The 9001-nt window shown below is 27.4% G+C and overlaps 1 long non-coding RNA gene across 1 annotated transcript; it reads left to right on the top strand.

Moving 5' to 3' along the window:
* The first annotated feature begins 360 nt into the window (after positions 1–360).
* Positions 361–4818, top strand: LOC129969555 (uncharacterized). Its single transcript, XR_008784538.1, has 4 exons — positions 361–437; positions 2717–2976; positions 3649–3728; positions 4702–4818. It is a non-coding gene; the product is annotated as an uncharacterized LOC129969555 (long non-coding RNA).
* Positions 4819–9001: the final 4183 nt, after the last annotated feature.

Here is a 9001-nt window from a genome sequence, read left to right as displayed (position 1 = left end):
AACTTTATTATTTTAACTTCAAAATAATAAAGCTTAGTAACTACCATTCTAATTTACACTAAACAATTTTCAAACATTTGATTTTTTCACAATTTAACAGAATTAAAAAATATGTAATAATAAAAGTTCTTATATTTTAGCAACAAACAATATCATTAAAAACTTAACGATTAACGAATTTCCCAAAAACTTTTGAAATATAGAGGTTTTGATAAGAGAAGGACTGTCTGATTTCTGACTTCCTCCGTTTTGTTGGCTTTGAGTTATGGCTCAACAGATGGCGCTTCAATTATGATGACGATGCATTATGACGAAACGTGGTAGGCGTATATAGGTTTAAACGCAGAAAAATTAAATTCAGTTTTATTTAACGAAGTGCAATTGCCCTAACAAGTGTTTTTGCTTCACACTGTCTTTTGGAATTGTACTTTCAATGAGTAAGTGTTTTGCTTTCTTGTTTAAATGTATTTGGTTCTATTTTCATGGTATTTTGTTGTTTGATTTGCTGTGTTCTTATTTGGATTAATTTTTGGAAATGATTTTACTTGTTTTTGTATAATTGTCTTTAATCTCATGATACTAATTTTATCTCCAAGACCTCAATTTCCTGGGATTTTCGGGTCACGAGGGGTCAGTTTGTTGGACGAAAGTCGGACCCTTGCAGAAAAAATCCCTGGTTTGAATCCTTGCCTGAGGGTGACTCTTGAGAAAGTCTTCAGGCCAGATTCATTTTATCTTTCTTTTTGATTCTTTAGCTGTAAACTTAATATTTATTTCTAATAATTTTTCCAATTTAGTGAAGTTCATTTGCGTTTTAGTTGTAGCAGCATTAGCGCTCTCTAATGATAATGTATATTTTATTATATAGATTCAGGAAATTTTATATAGGTGAATTTTCATATCTATTATTTCTGGATTAATAGTTTTTATTTTTTTAATTCCATGTTACTCTATTACCTACATTGGATTACTAGATAATGTGCCTAGTGTTAAACTGCAGTAAGTCGTCAGTGTTTCATTTTTTAAACAATCTCTAAAGACGCATTCATATACCAAATGGCAATAAAAACATCAAACTATTTGGAATATTTCCTTTTTCTATATATGGAAACTGCGCAACCGCACATCAGCGTGAATGTAGACGTATTGGATGAGTTGCGCAGTAAAATATATTGTATTTCATTTTGTGATGGAAAAGTTTAATATGACGTTGGGAAAAAAAAGTAAATCAGAAAATTATGTCCTACTTACGCTTTAAACTAACTATTCTCCGTCAGTGTGAATTTAATTATAATTCTGTAGGCTTCTGCATTGACAAGATCCTCTAACTATTGATTAAATCGAAACTAAATTCGGTTCTTTTTAACATTCAATAACAAATTGGCTTTGCTTTTCTGTTGTTGATTACGCTTTGCTTCCATCATGTACGTTGAAAATCTATTTCCCCATGTTCAATTCTCTGATATATATGTAGGTTGAATTTTTTTTCTTTATCGATGCGCTTCATTTAGTATACAGTAAATTAATCAAAAGAATAAAGTTTCATAATCATTTTAGTGTATTATGCTTTCTGATCATGAACAAAATTTCAAAATATTGATATCTTAAATATTATAACAATGTATATCAATATACATCATAGATCTTGGAATACATGACTTTTAACTTAGAGTATACAATTTTATCTTATTTCTTTTATTATATTTTCTAAATAGTTGTAAAATCATAGGAAGGAATCTCTAGTACTTGACTTAGTTCTATAGAATGCCTCTATTGCGAATAAGAAGTTATATTGAAGTTTGAAGCATGAATTGCTAATTGTTATCATTATTATCTAATTGAAATTTCAGCTTGTGTAATCTATGTTATGATCTTTATAGTATGATTACAAATTATAACTTGCATTTGAAAATATTAATGTAATTTAATTCATATATATGGTAGTTTTTTTTAAAAAAATTGGCACTTCAGGCACATATAAATGATGTCGATTGAGATTTATATCTTTGTAATTGTGATTGAGTTAAAATAGATTGTACTACTTTATTTACATTTTTAAGGGGACAGTGGACTTTGAAATAAGCAAAAAGTGATGAAAATGCGTGAATTTCATTTTTATAGTTTCATCATCGAATTATATGTTTATACTCAACTAGAATCGTGTTATAAAATGGTATTGTTCAATAAAATAAATATTTGAAGGGTTAGGAGGAAAAAAAAAATTCTTTAACTCACTTTTCTCAAAATGATATTGTAATTAGATTTAAATGTCTTTCAAATATTCCAGGTGTCTTAATTTTTGAAGAAATTAAATGAAATTAATAATTAAAAGAAAATGGGGTATGCATTTTATGTTTCGAGCTTTTTAAATCGGTTTTAATTCAAAAAACATAATTTTTATGAAAATTCAGTAAGTATACATAAAGGTGTTTCTAAAAAATTAGCATTTAGTTAGAAATAGACAAAATCGCACGTAGTTTTGTTCCACATAAATATTACACAATGTAAATTTAAACACCTTAACTAAAACACCTGGAATATTTTGAAATTTTTAGAAATCATATTAAAATTTTTTTAAGTAATATATTTTGTTTTTTAAAGAAATTTGACGTATTTATATTTTGATACATATGCATACAAGATTTCATAACACAAAGTGAATAGTCGGTTTCTTTTTTTAAAATTTTCAATTATTTTTATTTGTTTTTTTTACTAGTACTGTCCAGAAGAAAGAAACTGTTGGTTTGGGACGAAACCTGCCTGGCTTAGATTACCTCCTAATATAAGAAACATACGAGCAGAAATTAACTGCCGTGCGTAATAACCCCCATATTGGAAATCCCTTAAAAGGGCATCACCAGGGCTCATCTTCTGTCCGTATTAATAATACGGACAGAATTGTGTATAACTTTAACGAAACAGTAGTTGATATAAAAGCCCTTGGACCTCATGATAGAGCATATCGCTAGGATTATGGTAAGTTGAGATTTTTTTTCGAGTTACCTTTAACACATTTATTTTTGTGCAGTTTAAATATTTATTATGAATTGCTTGCAAAGAAGGTAAAACCTTGATTCGTTTTCTCTAATTTTTTATTTCAGGGTTTTTAATTTGTGTTCGTAAGTAAATTGTACTTAGAAAAAAAAAAATGTGATTTCTATAGCTATATTCCCGGGATTTGCTTATCCTATTTAAAATCCAAGTTGTTTTTGTATAAAAGAAAAATTTAATGTTTTTGTATTTTAGTTAATTTATATTATCTGTTTTATGATTACAAGTTCTTATCTGTTGCAATGTTTAAAAATTTTTGTTGTTATGCAGTTACATTTGATTCCTCGATTGTATTCTATTATAATGAATTTCTGAATAATCCGAAAATGCTCTTCTCTAAGAACTGGAATTATTTAAAATAAGTTTATTTTCGGATATAGCAATTTTTGTGTTTTGAATGTATTTGACCATAAGAAATGAATTCTTGAATACATGAACAAGTTCTCTTTATCTCCATCTTAAGTAGTATGTAAAAGTTAGATTCAATGTAAGACTGCCATTTTCTTGCAATTCCCGACATTTCTTATATTCTAAACGATCTTGTTTGTAAATGATCTTTGTCCAATAATTTATAGATATTCAATTTTTTTTTTTTAGAAGTCAAGAAAATGGGGGTTTGCTGGTGAATGCTACCATGGTGTTTTTGGGCTTGCCATTTAAAATAACTGATATTTTAGGTAAGCATCAAAACATTTTTTATGATATAGAAACATATTGAAATGATTAAATCTTAATGGTAGTAGTATTTCTAAAATCATTCATTTGATTCTTTTTTTTAATCAACGGGAAAATTTTTAAGTATAATTTTTTTTCACTTTTTTATTGTATTGTTTAAATTAATGCCTAAGATGTAATATTTCTATTTTAATTACGAGTCATCGCTGATTAATTTGCAATGATTTATTAATATAAGATGTCCAATTTTTGATTTTCTTCTTTTTAAAATAAAATTGCAGCTTTGCTGTTAATTAGCTTGTCGAATACCCGTGTTTCAAATTGATTCTGTTTTATGATCTAATAATGTCTTTGAATGGCAAATGCAGAAATTCCTTTTTAAATTTCTAACATATACAATTCAACTTCAGAATTTTTAGCCCGTTTAGAAAATAATTCGCAAATTAAAAAAAAAAATGTAATGCATTTTCTAATTCTGTAATTTGATTTTTGGTGTTAATGTTTCCTAATTTCGCGGTTAATTCATAAACGTGTTGTGTAGGTAAAATTTAGATGCAAATGCATTACGATATTTAAATTTTACAATTATAATGTTGTTATCCATTGTTTCATTCTCCAATTTTAACTAGAGTATAGCATATTGTTAAACTATGATTTATCAATTTTAAGTTCTATTATTGTTAAAGAAATTATCTGTTATCCATTTAATGGTAATTATTGGAATATATTTTGGCACTGCTTTTCAAAAGTTTATAGTCTGTGTATTTTTTCAATAGGCGGTTCAAAATCGCTTTTTCTACCTCATTATTGGTTGTCTGGTACCGGTAATGTGGTAGAAACTGTGACCTTGAACAGACTATAGTTATAGTGCTCAACATATTGCATGTGTAAATAGCTCTTGATCATAACTTATTTTTCATCCTATTTCATTTTATTTGATTATTAAAAGATTATTTATACATGTTATATTTTCAGTGAAGCCCGTCTTCTGTCCTGGGAATTATGAAATTTATATGCGAAATGAATTCTTCAGAGAAATACTTTCCACCTGTTTTACCAGGGTGCAAACTCATGTTCCGTCATGGTATTGATGTTACGCCATCATGTATGCATGTATGGACATCTAATAATAAAACATTTTATAAAAATGCTGTGCAGCTTATTTTCCAAGTAATGCGTTCTTTTGTATTTTGTCATACAAATTTTTGTTGCATATAAATGTTAAATAATCATTTTAAGCAGAAATTGCTTTAAATTAGTAGTTAGAAATTAAAGTTAATATGCTGGATTGTGTATGAATTTCATACTGCTGACTATTTTGAATCCTTGCCTGAGTGTGACCCTTGAAAAAGTCTTCGGTCCGGATTAATTTTATCTTTGTTTTTAAATTTTGACTGTAAACTTAATTTTTATTTCTACTTCTATTTTGGTTAAGCTCATTTGTGTTTTAGTTGTAGCAGCATCAGCGCTCTCTAAATACAATGTATATTTTATCGTATGGATTCAGGAAATTTTATGTAGATAATTTTCAGTGTTTATTTCTGGATTGATAGTTGCTTAAGAGAATCAATTCATTGCTTTGTAATACCCACAGATGCGCGCACCATCTTAATTTTTCAATTCAAACTTTTCTATGACGATAAGTAATGTTAGCAGAGTAAGACTACTTGCCATAAAGTTAGCTATAAAGTCATAAAGATAAGGCACGAAATTATACTTTCACATGAATATATTGCATCGGCCCGAAGATTTGTTAAGTTTCCGCCTATGAAATTAGAGATGAATACAAAAATATTTTTTCGTTGTAATTTGTATTAATCTTATTACGATGAGTATGACTCATCGTAATTACGATGAGTATGCATGGTAGAGATAAATTCATAAATTATTTGATTTTTTTTTTAATAATAAATTGTACTAAAGATCTCAAAATACTTCTGTTTTATGTTTTTTTTTTTTTTTAAATTAGATAAATTCATAAACTTACCAAATACACGGTAATAAATTTTATAAACCTTTCTTTTCAGGGTTTTTTAAAGAAATTTATATTAAAAAAAGATATAAAATAATTTTCATTTTAGAATTTACAAGATATTTAGGAAGAAACTGATAAATCAAAGATTGATTGGATTTGTTAAGTTTGTGAATAAATATTATTTCTATGATAGATCTATCATTTTTTTAAATTCTTTGTTAGACTAAAACAAATTCCTTGAAGTTAATAAAATAAAGATTTGTTATTTTATGCAAAGTATTATTTAAATTAATATTTATAGTCATTTTGGAAATGTTGTAAGTAGAAAGTTATTTTCGTTTTTTTTTTTTTTTTTGTTTTACAGTTGAAAATTAAATAATAGCTGAACATATAAATATTTTAAATTATATTCAGCTAACATAAGTCTTTACTTATTAACGATGGATCTATATTTGAAAATGTAGCAAAGAGTTACTAAAAATTATTAAAAATGTGCCAAAGAATTCTATAAAGCTTAAAGGACAGCAACGTAATATTTCAAAATCTAGAAATCTTAAGAATTTCTATCTCCCATTTCATTTCATCCAAAAATAAAAGTACACTTCACCAAAATGCCTGAAGCAGGATCATTTATAGACTTCCTCCAGCAATAGACGATATCTTTTCGAGAAAGTGAGTTCAATATCTACGATAAGCAATAGACCTGAGCCTCCAGATATCCCATTCCCCCTATTTTCATGACGGATGTATCGCTCACAGAGGAGCTCTTTTCTGCTGCTTCTAAATGTAATCTCTTGTAAGGAGAAAGCGGAAAGAGTTTCCTTTTCGCCACTTACTACACGTTAGGCCTTTGTCAGGATGCTTTTTCTATGGGGGTTAATTGGATGTTGCTGGCAGATGAAAAGATACGGGAGACAACTTGGCCATTTGGAGATAGGACAGAGAAGAGCTGATTGCCTAGTATATTATGTTGATGGTTGTCTGGAAAGGTGAAATGTGTGTGTGGTTACTATGGATTGGTATATTTATCATACTTAGGCTGATTTATTGAGAGATTTTGAGTTTGGCGAAAGTATATCAGACCAAAAGATTGTTTTTGGACTAGGATTTGAGTTGCATCTCAGAAGGATAAAGAAATTTGGTTTCTTACTGTAAAAAAATTGTATAAATATAGAATTCTTTTTTTTCCCTTAGATTTTAGGAATGTTTTCTATACTAAGAAATGTCATAGAAAAATGTTATAATTGTAGGATATAGTGTAAATGAACGATAATAAAATTTTGTTGGATTAAAAAGCAACATTTAAAGGTATACCATTGCATTTCGCAAGTTATATATTGGGATTATTTAATTGTTATTTTCCTAAAATTATATCAATTTCTGGTTTTCAATATGGTAAGTTATTATGAGTAATGTTTAAATACAATTGCACTATAAAAAGTTAATGTAAATTAATTAGTTATATTGCGATATTTGAGCTTTAAAAACAAAACAAAACAAACATTTTTTTTGCATAATTTATTTTTGTTTAATATTATGTTGGAGCTCCAATCAAAATACTCATTTATAAAACAATATTTCATGCTCATTTTTAAGCTTTGACATTTAAATATGGATCAAAAAGAATTATTAAATACTTTCTAAAAATGAGAATTTCTAAAATAATTGAAATTTTCTCTATTTTAGAAAATGCCAATTTTAAATGATATTCTGTATTGATAAATACAAAGAGTATATCGTTATATTGATTATGAACTACTAGGAATTATAAAATCAGTATAATATAAATAATTCAACAACAAAAATAATAAGACAGATTTTTCTGGGTTTTTTAAAAGAAATCTATCAAAATTTCAATAGCATCACACATAAAATAAATGTAAAATATCTACCCATTAAGGAATGTTAAGTTTTAAATTTTACAATGACAAATAAGGATTTTTCTTGTTCTTATCTATTACTTGCATACGAATTAATCATTAAAAACTCGTAATAATTTCTTCGATATAAATATGCTATCTTAGATTTAGTAATCAGTATTTAGGCGCTGTAACTCCAATTTAATAAATCAAGTTAGTCAAACTGACATTTATATTAATAACAGATTCTTTCTTGTCATTTGTACAGAATGTCAGAAGGATTAAATTATTTTCAATGTAGCGGCAATGCTTTCAAATGCTAAGATCTCTTACTAGACTCATTTCATTTAAATTGAAAAAAAGTTTATTTTGAAACTGAGTAAATCATATCACAACGAGTTTTAGAGCAGAACTTTTTGTTGGAGTGATATCATATGGAAATGTTTCTTCACAATTTGGTTTTCAATTAATAATTTTGTTCAATAAATCAAAATCCTGATATTGCCATTAGGAAAAGGAAGTAAAAGTAAATATTCCTATTTGTTCCGTCCTAGAGACGCCTTTCCCCCTATTCCAGCTGTAGTGATCAGGAAACCGACGCATGCGCAGTTTCTGTTGAACTTTGATACGCTTTTTTTTTCATTACTTTGTGATTCAGAATTTGTAATGTCTAATTAGAGATGTAACGTAGAACGATGTTGCTTTGTGTTCGTGTTCGTCAATAAATGTTATTCTGTGTTTTATGATATCTTCAATTCATTGAAAGCTAGAAATAGATTTTAGATGCAGATTATTAAATAACTGAACCACATAATAGAGTTAGAATGGCGCGATTACATTTAGATTTATTTGATGAAAGTTCTGGCGCCATATACACTATTTTAAATACTGTTTTTCAGAATTAAACAAAAGCATACTATAACGAAAATTAAGAATGCTCTGACAATTGATAATGTTGAACTTTATATATCGATTTGTGTAATGAAACTATCGGTTTTAAATTCTAAAGGGATTTTATTTTTGCTTGCTCTCTATCTTTAAAAACTGTTATTTGAATCACCCAACATTATGTCTATGTTTGCACACTTGCAGTAAATTGTTTTTAAAGCCAAAATAAAAAAATAGTTTAATTTCTGTTTTTGATTGATTCTAGTTTGAAATATTTAATTATTTCAAGCAAAAAAATGCATATATCCGGCATACTAATGAGGAGTTAAAGAAAAAAAAATGTATATTTTTGGAAACTCTGAATGAACGAATTTAAAAGTAGTGAACGATAATGGATGAAATGAAGGGTGGTAATAGGCTTCATTTCATTCATAATCATTTACTGAATAGAAATGAATGGTTATAGTTATGAATGAGTTCATGGTTATAGTGATGAATGGTTATGAGCTTCAAGATTATAGATTTCATGTTTATAGTAATGAAAGATTATGGG

This window comes from Argiope bruennichi, chromosome 5 (assembly GCF_947563725.1).
Source record: "Argiope bruennichi chromosome 5, qqArgBrue1.1, whole genome shotgun sequence".
In the NCBI taxonomy this organism is placed as follows: Eukaryota; Metazoa; Arthropoda; class Arachnida; order Araneae; family Araneidae; genus Argiope; species Argiope bruennichi.
This window is presented reverse-complemented; position numbering and strand designations above follow the sequence as displayed.